Source organism: Lepeophtheirus salmonis, chromosome 10 (assembly GCF_016086655.4).
Source record: "Lepeophtheirus salmonis chromosome 10, UVic_Lsal_1.4, whole genome shotgun sequence".
Taxonomy (NCBI): Eukaryota; Metazoa; Arthropoda; class Copepoda; order Siphonostomatoida; family Caligidae; genus Lepeophtheirus; species Lepeophtheirus salmonis.
The window spans coordinates 14,819,680-14,835,341 of record NC_052140.2 but is presented as its reverse complement, the minus strand read 5'-3'; the positions used below and the strand labels follow the sequence as shown (position 1 = coordinate 14,835,341).

The 15,662-nt window shown below is 30.7% G+C and overlaps 1 long non-coding RNA gene across 1 annotated transcript in view; it reads left to right on the top strand.

Moving 5' to 3' along the window:
• Positions 1 to 11,966: 11,966 nt before the first annotated feature.
• The window catches only part of LOC121125037 (uncharacterized), an 81,066-nt gene continuing 77,370 nt past the window's right edge, over positions 11,967 to 15,662 (top strand). Inside the window, exon 1 of the long non-coding RNA XR_005866537.2 lies at positions 11,967 to 12,071. This is a non-coding gene — a long non-coding RNA (uncharacterized lncRNA). The remainder of the gene's footprint in view (positions 12,072 to 15,662) is intronic.

The following is a 15,662-nucleotide window of genomic DNA, read 5'->3' as shown; positions in this document are numbered from 1 at the left end:
CGTTTCCAACTTCTGTCTATGTCCTCCTCCTTGTTTTCAGCGAAGGTGTTTTCATAAACCTGCATTTCTTTGCCAAGGGGTAAAACATCACCAAGGACGTCTACTTGGATGTCATAGGCAAGTGCACAAACCTTTGATTAACTTGTTTTCTCCTACACGGCCATATGGATTCTATGGGACTCCAGTCCACACTTCCCATCTTGTCCAAAATTGGTGTTCAGTCAATTTTGACATGATTGGGCAATGTGGTCTCCTAGGTAACTGCATCTGAGTCCTTGGACTACTAAAGGGTTTTTCAATAGAGACCCTCACACTTTACGTTGATAGGTTTCACAAACAATGTCATATTTGTCATTGTTTCTTTGACAGCTGTGCTCAAAAAATAATTTTAGTTTCATCATGGAGCAGTACACACTCGAGCAACGCATGCAAATTATTAAAATTTATTACAAAAGGGGTGAGTCTTTGATCCGAACTTTAAGAGCGTTAACGCCAATTTATTGTCAACGTAATCGAGCTACATAATGTTCCTGTGCAAGTGAGACAAAGAAATGCACGAAGTGTAAAAAATTATTGCTTCTGCAAACGCATCAATTCAAGATGACCCAAATTTGTCTCTTACGCGCCGTTCTCAATCGTTGGGTATCTCTGTGACATCATTGTGGTGAATTTTGCGAAAAGATCTTGGCCTAAACCTGTATAAGATCAAGTTGACACAAGAACTGAAGCCGCTTGACAACTTCAAACGTTGGGAATTCGTAAAATGGCTGAAGGAAAATTCGAAAATGATCTTGATTTTCAAAGTAAAATCATCTTCAGCGATGAGGCACATTTTTGGCTCAATGGCTTTGTTAACAAGCAAAATATGCGCTATTGGCCCGGAAAAAACCCACACGTGATTCATGAGGCACCATTACATCCCCAAAAAATTACTTTTTGGTGTGGATTGCATGCTGGCGGTGTCATTGGGCCGTACTTTATCGTCGACGATGACAATCGCCACGTTACTGTGAATGGAAATCGTTACCGCGCCATGATAACCAATTTTTTTTTGGCCTGAATTGGAAGATATGGACTGGGACGATATGTGGTTTCAACAAGACGGTGCCACTTCACACATAGCAAATGTTACAATCGATTTATTGAAGAGTAAGTTTGGTGAGCGTCTTATCTCCAGAAATGGACCAGTCAATTGGCCGCCTCGCTCGTGCAATTTAACGCCTCTAGACTATTTTCTTTGGGGTCAAGTGAAAGCCCTGGTCTACACCAATAATCCGTCGATGTTAAAAGAGCTCAGAACAAATATTTAATGCGAAATTGCTGCAGTTTCAGCCAATTTATGCGGAAAAGTAGTCGAAAATTGGGTTCAACGATTAGACTTCGTAAAACGTGCACGTGGTGGCCATTCAAACGACATCGAATTTCATTCATAAATTAACTTGAATGTATTTTAACGGTAAATAAAGAAATCGTCGATATCTCAAACCGTTTTCGTATTATTAAAAAAAAATGTGAGTGCTGTTAATGAAAAACCCTTTATATGTTAGAGAGAGACTACAATAAACGTGCACAAAACACTGTTTGCATTTCTTGAGACAGTGGCTAACATGGACAATGAGTTTCTCATCAAGACCTGTGCCATGATCAGAGCAAATTTGGAGGCTGTGGTTAAAGCTGGAGGTGGGTGTTTTGAGAGTTTCACTTCACTATGGACCCCTAAATGTAACAGAAAAAGATTGTTAAATTAATTTTGGGAAATAAATTGTAGTGTACGTCATTCTTAAATTTTCCGGATTTAAAATCAACACCTTGTATGTTAAATGGAGAAAAGTGTGTTTCAAAAATAATACAGCAGAAATCGGGGTTCCCTCACACAACATATTATTTGTGAGTATATTAAGATATGTATGGGTGCCAGAATTGGATTATTAGCAACAAGCTAAAGTACTACCTGGCTCAATATGTAATATTATTATTTTTCTCAAGCTGTTATTATTGTTATTTTTTTATTCTTGAGGAGGGAAAATCTAGGTATTGAGCAACTACGTTTGAGTGTCCTAATGGAAAATGGAGAGTAAGATCTTATTTTTTATATTAGATAATAAAAAAAGAAAAATATTTCTTAATCACTGAGCCTCTTCATTTTAAAAATCATAATTGTTGAGGTTCGAAAATTATATAATGCAAAACCCTTGAGACGTTCCAAAATTAAACAAATCGTTACGTTAAACGATTGATATATATATATATATATAAAACTCACCTTGACCCCGACTTAAACTTTCAGTTATTAAAAGGTCAATTATGTCAGTATTTCCCTTTGATCATTCATTTACTAAATCATGGAAATATTCAAAGTTTTAAAAGAACATTTTAGAGTTCCTCTGGACATCCCTCCTAAATATTAACCCTTAATTTACAGTAGAAATTTATCCATTAATAATAATGACTGAGTTTATTGGACACTGTATATCTGGGATCAAAAATAAACCATTATTTTCCAATTTTATTCTTTTTTGGAAAAATATAATGTTATTTTTGTTTTGAAGAGGTTGATTTTTAGTCAAGAGAAATTGATTTTTTATTTTACAAGATTTTGACATTTAACATTTTTTATTTAAAAAATAATTTTATTTAAAACCTCGTAATCTACGATTTCTGCTCCAGCAGACTCCTCCCGATCTCGCAAATTGAGAGATCCTAATTTCACAAATGAACCATTCTCTTTGTTGTTCGAATTTTGTATGCCATTTTGCAACTAAACTTGAATTCTTCGCTATACACGAGAAAATGTATACAAAATCAGCTGATATAAAACAAACTAGCTATCCCATTTCAAAGGGAAAATCATTTGCCTACGCCCTATGGAGGCCCCTCTGAGACGAAGCTTTTCTTTAGGCTGTTATTGTCGACTTAAATAGTTGCTATCTGTTGTTTGCGGATTTATGTTTTATTTGTAATTATGCGAACTTTATTTGTAGTTGTTGTTTTTTCTATTTTTATTGGTAGCGCTAATATAAACCTTATCTTGAATTCACGTGTGTTTCAACTGTATACAAAGGTTAGCCCAGCCATAAATTGGATATATTGTCTTTCGAGCCAAATATCATTGGGATATTTTTTTATCGTAAATTTGTAAAATGCCGCCAAAAATTGGACCTCAAATATACCAAGGAACTCTAAAAGGGTTCAAACAGAGCTTTGAAACGTTCATTGGGAATTTATGCAATGAAATAGACGTCGAAAACGTTCATTATTTAAGTTTAAAAGATCGTCAAAAATGTGTTTAAGAAGAATTTGATAATTTGATGGATATATATGCTTCTCTTTATTTGTTTGTGGATGAAAATTGTTACTTGGAGTTATTTGAGGGATAAAAAAGTATTGACAGGACATTTCGTGAAGTTAATAAAGCATAAATTGAAAATAATAATGTTAAAATGAAGTGTTTGAATTATGATGGTGCAACTCTGAATCAAAATAGTATACCACATAATCCAAAGTTAGAACTCCCTAAATTTGATGGAGCTTAGTGAATATATCTGTTAAGAGCGACACATTCCCTTCTATTTTACATCACGAAGAATTAAAACCAATAATCAAATTAACTTACTTGAGATCTTGTTTTTTCTTAAAGATGGAATTGAAAAAAATACTAAGACAAAGTACTTTCATGTGGCAAAGTAATGAAGATTGAAGGTGCTAATGTCGGCTTAAAATTTATGTGCTTAGCATCGACTGATTAATTGAAAACTTTAAAAAAATACTAGATAAATACATTTAATAACGTCCATTATACTTTTATTTTATCCACTACACCTCATTTGTGATTTTTGTAACGTACCTAGGACTCAATTATAAGCTGGGATTGAGGCCAAATGAAAAAAAAAGTAATCCCAATGAACAACTTTTACAAAGAATGTAATGTTAGAGTTCATCAATTAATCTTCATCAATTTTTTTTTAATAAAAATCAATATTTTTTTAGCCTTAAATTAAGAATGACAAAGTATTCAAGTAAATGTCAGATACTTAAGCTAAACTTTACTTAACCAAGAAGCCCACAGGATTTTATATATATATTTTTTTTTTTTTTTTTTGGGGGGGCTTGGATTTTTTGAATTTTTTTGAAAAGAAATTCAAAAATTAAATTTTTTTTGAAAAAATTTAAAAAAATAAATTGAAATATTAAATTTTTTCCTTAAAAAATCCAAAAAACAACGGCTATTCTAAAAAAATTAATTTTTGGAAAAAAATAAATAAATTCTACAGATGATAAAAAAAATTGAACAATTAAATTTTTTGTAAAAAAAATTCTCAATTCCACAGTTCCAAAAATAAATTTCGAATATTAAATTTTTTTCAAAAAATTTACAGATGTACACAAAAAATTCAAAGTATTAAATTTTGTGAAGAAACATTTCAAAAATCCATAGTTATTCAAAGAAAATTAAATTTTGAAGGAAAAAAATTGAACTATTAGATTTAATTTCAATTAATAAATTTTCTAATAAAAAACCAAAATTCCTTTATATTTTTTGGTGGGGCCCTCTTTCCCTCCTCCTGCGGACGCCCCTATAAACTAATTCAATTGGCAAACGGGCATAAATACTTTACTAGACCACTCGTATAAGTGAAATTAATGTATTTTATATACCAAAAACAAGGTCAGGATTGTACTGATTATATGTACAATATTACTTACTGATACCCCTTTAGAATAACTATGAATTAAGAGACATGTATAAAAAATATATGAAGTCAATTTACTTAGAAAATAGAACGAACCTTAGGACGGAGGCTATTATATAAATTACTTTTAATTTTCTCAATAATAGAAATATTCAAAGATTTTAAAGAAAATTTTATAAGTAATTTATTTACAAACACGTAAATGACTTCTTTGATTCTAAAAATGTAATTGTTAGTGGCGTTTTCTCATCTGCCAAGCAAAAAAAAATTAAATTACAGAACGTCTTCATTTTATAAAGGATAATTTTTGAGGTTGAACGATTATAAAATAGAAGTTTGTACATTTAAATTGTCCCTTGAATCGTTCCTAAATTAAACATTCATTACGTTAGACAATGGATACATATAGAATCTAACCTTGAATTTTTTCTAGAGGCGGATTAAATGCCTGGGAAAAGAGTGATATTTGAATAAAAACAAAATTTTTAGGTGGTGAAAATCCTCGTAAAATGAAATTTGAGTTGTTTTCACCACTTATAGTAAAGCAATAATTTTAAAGTGTATAACGGAGATAATTAAATAATGGGTGAGGATTTTTTTACCACCTCTGACCAGTGCTAATTACGGTAGCACTACCTAGGAGATAAGATTATTGATCAGTTGACTCATAGCATTGATAAAGCATGGAACAATCTCCATTGATAAGGGAGTATCAATAAAAATAAAACCTGATTTATAAATTATTCTCTAGACACTCTCTTAACCCTCATGATGAGTACCCACGTTCCCTCCCCATGAATAATGAGCAATATCTTGGTTCAATAAAAAAAAATACAACACTTGGATGATTTTTTTCTTTCTCTTTCCCAAGATGTGTGTGTATATGTATACAGATGGTTAGAGGAAGGCAATCTGCAGTTAGGGTAATATCCTTTGGGTCATGAGGGAGACTGACTGACTCTCCTCTGAATGACTTTGATGTATTTCTTTGAATTATCTAACCCCAGAAAATGAAAGGGAAAAGGGATTAGGACTCCAGCAAATAGTAGGGATGTGAGTAATACAATGATTGCAGTTCTTTATATGCTCAATCAGCTTGTTTGTGATTTATACTAGTTACAAATTTGAATTAAATCCATCCCTAATCTAAGTACGTTAGGGCGGTTTGTCTTTTAACTTTTTTCGAATTTTGACTACTGGACGAATGAGGAAAAGTTATTTTGATATAAGAAAAACACATATGCAAAATTTCATGGTTCATTTGTATTTAGAACATCTGAGCAAAACTGTAACCACGAGTTTCCGTGCTTCAAAGAGAGTAACACAGAAGATTTGTTGTGGAGTTATTAACAGGGCTCGAACGGTCGTTTAAATTAACCACTACATACAAGGCTGGTCTAATATTTATTTTTTTACTAGACCCAAAAACCACTAATATTACTTCCTTTTTAGACAACTTTTTTTTTTAAATATATTTTTTTTTGAGAGTATTTAGAGAGCATCCAATGTTTTCCATTTCTATTCGACATATGAGACGTTGACACAAGGTAATACTTATGGTTACCTCTGTATATGCAGTATTTACGATACGGTTATCCATAGCCAAACAGGCTAGAAATAGGCCACCTTGTACTAGCACGACTTATTTTTTTACTAGCCATGGGTAGTGTGGCTTTCAATGCCTATTTATAAGAGTAGTCCTTATTTTTTATTTTTTTTGGGGCTTTTTTTTTTAAATCAAAAAATTAATTTTTTTGGAAAAAAAATTGAAAAATTTAATTTTTTGGATCTTTTTTTAAAATGACATTTTTGTTGGGAAAAAAAAATTAAATTCCAAATAAAAAAAATTTACAAAATAAAACTATTAAAAGCAAAAATACTAACATTTGAGGAGGGTTAGCCCACCCCCTGCGGACGCCCCTCAAACTTTTAATAGCTAAGCTGCAACACAATCTTCAAATTATCAGGGTTACCATGTCAATTTTTTTTTTTTTTTTTTTTTACATAGGTAAAACTCATGAGAGTTTGAAAAAAGTTGAAACGCAAACCGGCCTAATGTATATTCATTGTACACATAGAACAAGCAATAAAATCATCATCCAAGACGAAACAATAAATGGCGATAACAATAAGAATAATAATACTCTAACACCATGGTGCTAAAAAGATAAGGGATACAATATATAAAATAGCTAAAACTATTTTTCTTAGTGTGTTTTATATATAATATGTATGTATATCCCTGGTCATTTATTTACTTGATCCCTCCCCTCTTTAATTTTCTTTGATTTTTTTTTATATTTAGAACTAGGTTGTTGTTGTTTTTGCTGCTCCCTCTTTTATAGCAGATGAAGTAAAAAGCTTTGAGCGTTTTATCGCATTATTTTGACAATAAAACCCATTCCCACCGATGGTTTAACATTATTTCTTTAAATTTCAACACCTCCTTGTTATGAAATGATATTTTTTTTTAAACAAAAATGAATGTATAAGTGCTTAAATTTACACATATGCGTGGTGATACCATAAAAGAAAGCTGGGATGTTTTTTCTCAATATTGCGACAATATGATTAACGTATCCGATGATATGAGTTCTATAATTTATATTAATTCAAAAAAGTGACAAAGTCCTTAGGGGCCCCGGTTTTTATGGTTAATTAAACCTATTAAAAATCGGTTATTTGGTAACATAGATCCTAAAAATTCCTGAGACGTCATGACGTGAAAATTATTTTTAAGGAAGAATGTGTAAATATTCACTTTGCGAGAATAACAAAAAGAAGAAAGGGATTAACTGTTTTAGAACAAGCCTCACCAACTGAAATTGATTACATTAATGATATCAAAATTCGATTTAAAAATCAAACACCGCACGATCAAATTGACTGTATAAGATTATAATATGTTCATATGAAAATTTAAACAAATATCATTCATATTCATAACTTGTTGGACAGTTTTTGAGTGGTTTAATATTGTATTTGCCTCTTTAAAAATTCCTTTTCGGTTTTTCATTGAAGTAAAGAACTTATATTGTTTTTTTCTCTCTACAAAAAAAAACTTCTTTTATGTTATCGCCACACATATATTCTTTGACTGTTAATTCACAATTAAGTACTAACATGCAAAAAGTATGCTTAAAAAATTTATAGAAGAGACTCTTTTACAGAGTTAGTCAAGTTCATGCAACTTAACTTAACTTCGATAAGTTAAGTTAATTAACTTTGAACTTAACTAGTTAATTATTCAAACAGCGTTATGGTAACTTCAACTTAACTAGTTAATTATTTAAACAGGTTTATGTTAATTTCAACTTAACTTGTTAATTTTTAATTTATGAAAATTAACTTTTAATTTACTTTTTAATCTACATTATCTTAATTTGAACTTAACTTGATTAAGTTAATTAGTTAAAGTTATATTTATTTTGTTATTTTAAGTTGAAATACTAAAAAAAATTCATAAAATAACCGTTAGTTATTCGATGAATTAGTTAAATATTGTGTTGACACTATCTGTTTTATTAAACTTTTCTACTTGGTCCTTCCACATCAAATCGATTAAACGGATATTTTCTCAGAGTCGTAGAAAATGTAATTTTTAAATTATTTCCAATATTTTTATAATTTTACATATAGTTTAAAATTAGATAGAAACTTATAAATCTAAAATTTTAGCTGTCTTTGACTTTTATTTTAGTAATAACTTGAATCTGTATTTTTTTTCTTGACCGTTCAATTGGAAGTGGAGAAAATTTCAGCCAGAGAGACCGACCGAATAATTTTTATTATAAAGTCTTGATTTATCTCTGTTTGAACTAACTTAAATAGTTATTTTTTTAATAGCAAAATTAATTTCAAATTAAACAAGGTTAACTTAAACTTAATTAGTTAAAAAAATAAAGTCGAAATTAACCACCATGCAACTGGTTATAAAAAAAAGAAAATAATAATGAACTTTAACTAAGTTGACTTGTCCCTCACTGCTCTTATAATTATTGTCCAAATCAGTAGAAATTTGATGAAGCCTCCCCTATTTCGAAATGATATTTTTTCCTAAATAAAAAATAGATTTACAAGTCTCAAAATTTGTAGATATATCAACTTGTTTTACTTCTAATGTACATATTCTATAGAATAAAGAAGAAGTTCATGGTTTAAAGAAAAGTAAAATAATGTTGGTACACTACTTTCAAAATGTGAGTGTTGCCATTTTGAAACTTGTTTTTATGAATATAGTTTCATATATTAATATTAAAAGTACTTCATATCTGAAAAATATAAAATAAGGTAATATCTCAATCATCATGAACGTCCTTTGCATAAGCAAAAGTTAAAATAAATTGAATATTCATGGAAATACAACAAGTTCAAACTTGTATAAATAGCCATGTAGAAAAATATACACTTTGCAGAGTAAGGACCAGCCTTATACAAATGGTTCCAAACGGGTTTCTTACTAATCTTCAGTTCCTGGACAATGGAATAAGTGCTCACAGCCGGTCCAACTCGAAAATTTCCATTATTTTATCAAAATTTTTGATAAGCGTGCCTCATCTTCGACATATAATCAGAACAGAATCGTTGGAACCACGACTAAGTTGTTGCATTCGATACTGTATTGTGTCCATAAACACAATACAATTTTTTCGGTCGCCTACTCCGCCTTCTCACCTTGAGTGTAGTGATACTCAAGAATGGTTCGAGCTTTTTCTTTTTTTACTTCCATTTTGGAAGGGTGTAACAAGCAAATGGCTTCACCAAACACAAAACTGTAAATCCACTTTTTGTAAGTGTACGCTTAACGTTTAAGCATACTTTAAACTTTTTTTTTATGCAATGAAATGTAATCGTGAGATATAACTCTCTAAAGACATCTAGCGAAAAACGTTCATAACTTTTTATTTAACCGAACACTAATATACATGTCGTCCCCGCATAACGCAGTATTTGGAATTAATCTGACTCCTAATATTTTAGGATATAGTCCCTTCATATCGAGTTTTTTATTTTATGATAATAAATTATAAAAAACCATCTATTGAGTTAAATAAGAATTTTTGCAATGCTTGATGAGTTCCTTCATACTAAAGCATTAAAATAAAGTAACCAAACACGATCATTAGCTTGAGGAGATACAATGCTCCAGCGTTTTGATATTTTTTCGCAAGATGTCGCTTTTGATATGACATTACTCATATATTTTTCTAATTTACCTAGCCTACCGTTACCTCGATAGCACAAAAATACCCGCTGTATTTTGTTGTCAGCTGTCAATCCCCTTGTCTCAATTGATAGCTAATGGGAATTTGATATTTTTTTTTTTTTTTGATAAATGAACAAAGTAATGACTTAAATGACTTATAATACTTAAAGAACTAAAGAACAATAATGTCATTTCTTGTTCATCCCTTGTAATAAAATATTACGAAGCCATTTAATAAAACAGTATCGAATAAAATACTATGTAGGAAATATATTTATTTAGTTCATTTAAAAATATTGTAGAAATAATATGATAGTGATAGTCTGGGCGTACTTAAAAATCTATTATATTACTTCAAACACCTAATTATATCTTCAAAAAATAATCTAGGGTGCAAAAAAAGTTTATATGTAGCAATTCATTTTTCAGCTATTGATCACGTGGGTATTCGTTTCTCTACTTGGATTAAAGCTTTAGATCATACTATGCCTATACCAAGGATAATAGAAATACAAGGTTAGACCATCATATAATCGGGCTTGCTAGAACTGTCAATTTGATGTATCGTACCGACTGCTGGGTAAGAAAGACAGATTTAGAAAATACATGAAATCACTCTTACACTATGACGTCCATATTAAAAAGCGTGGTGGAAGTGAAACATCAGTCAACAAGGCATAATGGTATAACCTTGTATTTTCATGAGCTTTGGCCTATACATATATATTTATGGAATGGAAGCGTATAATTTTGCATTGGGGAAGGGGGACTACCATGTATTTTAGTATTTGATTTGATACCTAGACCTAAAACTTCTGCTTATTACTTATTATTAGGTGTATATCGAGTCAATAAGTAAAAATAGTATCTAAAATAATACCGTCGTTAATGTTGTACTAAATGTCACAAAATCTTTTTTATGTACGAATTAAAGGTATGTAGATTAGGGTTATAACAAGTCTTAAATTTAATAGCCGGGGGGTCATACGAGGGTTGTTTGAAAAGACCGTTCAAAGTCCAGGAAGATGGTACTATTTGCGCGTATCGAGGTTATGTTTAGTTAGTAGCATCTCTTGGAAGAACACACACCAATTTTCAGCCAGATAGGTATATTTCTTTCTGTTTGGCATTTGTTTAAATCGAGAAATCGTCCAGAAGGATCATTGCGACTTTCTTTTGGAATAATCCTGATCGACTATCTAGAAAAGGAAAAACTATTACACGTGCATATTATTCATCTTTATTGGAGCATTTGGAAAAACGAGCTGCAAGAAAAAACCCCACAATTTGCCAACAAAAAGTCATTTTCCATCACGACAATACACGAGCTCAAACTTCAGTAGTTGTGGTCGCAAAATTCATGAAAATAGGGTTCCAACTCGAGATACCACAGCACTAGCAATCTCACACACCTTCACTCTTCTGTCATCCATCACCATATCATGGATTTTATCAATGATTTCTGGAGTAGTAACCTCAACAGGGCGTCCAGAACGTTCAGCATCAATTGTGCCCATATGGCATCTCCGAATATTTGAAACCACTTATAAACTGTTCTAATCGAAGGTTCAGAGTCCCCATAGTGTTTATTAAGCTCCGTTTTAGTCTCTTTTGACGTTTTACCTTTCATAAAGTAATGATTAATCAAGACACGAAAATGCGTTTTCGTTCGTTTTTTGAAAATCCCTCTCCCTTCCTTGATTGAAAACAAATGTCAAGCAGAAAGAAATAAACCAATCTGGCTGAAAGTTTGAGTGTGTTCTTCCAAGAGATGTTACCACCTAAATATAGGCTCGATACGGACCAGTAGTGCCATCTCTCGGACTTTGCATGGTATTTTCAAACAACCCTCGTAAAGGATGAAACTTTACCTAAAACTCGGGGAAATTACTTTTATTTTGCCAAACATTGGTTAAATCCTCCCTTGAAATGTAAAAAATAGTGACTGAAACTCTCTTTATTATTTTATTTCAATTTTATAAAAAAATCATGAAAATGAGTAAATATAACTTTTCTTATTGTTTAAATAGTGTTTCAAAGTTGCTTATTAGTGTGAATAAATTTGTTTTTTCAGATATTTGATGGCTTTTGAAAGTTCAACAAACATTCGTTATCAACTTTACCCGGACTCATGAACATTTCTGGAAACTCGAGGTCAAATATTTGTGATGTAGGTAAGTATGTCTATAGAATTATGATTTGTGTCCATGTTTTTTAGGAATGAAGACTGCAATCCCTTCCAGTTCAATCTTGCCCTTTACAGTCCTTGATGACGTCACTCAACTGTATTTTTTTTCTTTAGTACTGAAAGTCCGAAGGAGGCTCTTAAGGACCAGTACTAACAACTGAACCAAATAAACAAGGACTGACAATAATACATACAATCTCAGGGGCGTCCGCAGAGGGAAGGCTGAGGGCTGTAACCCCCCCCACAAAAAAAAAAAAAATAATAATAAGGATTTTTTTATGATAAATATTTTGGTTATTTGATGTATGAATATTTCTTACAAAAATGTAATTTTCTGTGAATAACTATAGATTTATGAACAAAATCCAAATAATTTAATTTTTTGTTAACAACTGTGGGAAAAAATTTAATATTTAAACTTTTTTCCCCAAAAAATTTAATATGTGCATTTTTTGGTTCAAATATTCAAGTATTTTTATTTTTTTTTTTCCAAGCCCTTTAATTGTTTGAAATTTTTTCAAAAAACAATTCAATTTCAAGTTTTTGATTTTTGAAATTTTTTGCAAATACCTATGGTTTTTTGATATTTTTTTATGAATAGCTATGGACTTTTGATATTTTCTTCAAAAGAATTGGATTTTTTTTTCAAAAAAAATTACAAAACCATTCACTCCCGCCAAAAAAAAAGATATATACATATATAAAACCTGCGGACGCTAATATACCGTGTATATGTACTTCATACTAGAAAAATAGTGTATTCGTCTTACTTTCATATTGTTAAACACGTCGTAGGCTTATTTAACCTTGCAACCTTTCCTTCAAAAATAAACTGAACAAAACCTTAGCTGATAAGAGGACAATAAGTAGACATCTCGACAGTTGACAAAAAATTCAATGTAATATTGGTTGTGAACTGAACTCCCAGAGAAGTACGCCATTCCCTGATGATTTTACTGTAAATATTGGAGTAATATCTACAAAAGATTTGTTTGCATAGCTTTAATACTCGAACTAGCAAAAGTAGGTTTTTTCTACGTAGGAAATTGACTTCCTATCGATCAAATCCTTGTAAATAGGAATTATGTATGAGCATATAAATAATTTATTAATCCTTATAGAAAATTATCACGCGACGTCATCATTGTTTATGTCGGCCATTTTGGGGCTTAAACAACCAAGTTTTATAGGAAACCCTCTTTTCATGAATGGTAAGAAAACAAGTAAACTGTTTGACTTAAACCTTACTGTCAAATAAAATTGTATCCATCTATTCCCAAGTTTTATTAGTAGTTGACTCTAAAATGTCTTAAAAATATATTATAACATCGTTATACAATCTTTTTTCTAGATTATAGATAAAAATGAACTATTACAAGGGAAAGAAACATATCTTTTTTGTTAATTACCCCTCTTACATAACATAAAAACACCCATGCTTTGTACAAATTACTTTGATTTAATTCAGATATCAACTTTAAGCTTTGCATCATCTTCAATTATGGTGCAATTTATGTTGTCAGTTAAAATTATGAGCTGAATAATGTATGAACATAGATTATAGAACGTTTTTACTGACGTCATAAATTGCATCATAATTAAAGGGGACGATATCTTAAAGACTCATAGTTGATATTTTTGCTACATAAAATGGACACATTTCAAATTAATCTTGATGAAACTTGATCAAATAGCATCAAGAAAAAACTGCAGTGAATTCTACTTGATAACAATGATAAATATGATTATTTTAATTAAATCAAAGTAATATGTACTGAAAATCTTTATGAAATGGATAGATTTGTTCAGTTAAATATTATTTTAGATGGATTTGGGACGAGAAAAGTAGCGAAAAAAATATTAATATTTTCATTGTTATAGTTAGTTTATTATTTACACTTTGTTGAAATAAGATTGTATAACGATGTATAAACATATTTAATTACATATTAGGGGCTGATATATAATCAAACATGGAATTAGAGAGATACATTTTTGATAGACATTAATAGTTTAAGTAAATTTATTTGTTGGTCCAATTTTGACATCCAAAAACATGGGAGAGTAACTTTTTTCTTTAATATTACGAAAAAATAGTTTTTATTGTTATAAAACTTGGTCATTTTAAAGAACTCAAGAGACTCCAGATGAAATGTATCAGAAAAGTAATGATGAGGATTCCAACAGATCTTCAAATATTTGATTAGAAATGAATGGTACCAATTTTGAGCCAAGGAGTGAAATTCCTTTCCTACTAAATACAATTATTTTTAAAACCTGATTGAACATTCTTTTCTGCTCTTAAAAGACGGAGCGTAGTCTTGAGGATTTGTTTCGGACTTATAATTATAAGTCCTTGTTGGACTCAGAATAGAATTGAGGATCGACATCGGAGTAATTCTCATCAATGTCTTTGTTTATTTCCTTCTCCCCCTCCTCCCTTGTCACAGCTAATTGTAGTTTATGTATTGCACGGAATTATGGACACAGTCTACAATTCCGTATGACAACTAAGCTTGCTCTCTTCCAAAACATTCATGAAATTATCAGGGTTACAATATGGATTCTGGTTGATTTTTTTTTAACATGCCCAAAATACACCAGATTTTCATCACTAATTACAGTGCTCCATGAATGCATAGATGAAAAATTTATATATTTCCCATTTATTTATGTCGTTGTTGGTAATTTTTTGTCTGTGCACTCTTTTTTTTTGACAAGACCAGACATCAGCAAGAATTACTCCGAGGAATTCTACTCTGAGTTCAACAAGGACTTACAATTATAACTCACCAACAAATCCTCATGGTTACTTTCCACCTTTTATGCACACACACAGATATTCAATCCTGTTTTGTATATAGTTATTTGTAGTAGGAAAGGAAGTTGACTACTCAGGAGTTAAATAATAATGACAAAGGCTAAGAAAAAAAATACACTCTTCATTCTGCCAATAAAAAAAAAGATTTAGTCAATAAATAAACACAATTTACATCACTAGCAATACATAACTTGTTAGGTTTCTCCAAAAGCAAAATTTTTGATATCTTCATTTTCTGGAAAGTATGTAAGAAAAGTTCAAAGTGTGACAAAAAAAGAACCCCTATCTTTGTTAATGATATAAAACGATACATTAGGTAATATAATCATATTAGTACCTTGATCAAAAACCACAATTACAGCCCTTTTAATGTCTCCAATGCCATTCATTTGGACTTAAAGATGAAGTACTATAAAACCAAATCTTTACAAAAGAAGAATATAAGTAACCAGGGTCACAAAAGCTAAAACATTGTTAAAAAAAATGACGTTCATTGGAGGATGAAGAATTTTCATAAGGGATGAGATGAACGATAGCTAGTTTATAGTCTTCATCATGTCCCTGAATGTCTTTGGGAGCGATAGAAGTGATACTGGACTGCCACATTTCTCGCAGATATGGTAAATGCCTGAAAGGGTTATTGACCCTTTATCGAGTGAATTATTGCTGACAGAAGGGGATCCAATTAAATAAATGTATAATATTAGGTCTATATAATATGTCCTTTATTATAACTTTATTTTAATATTTCCTTTG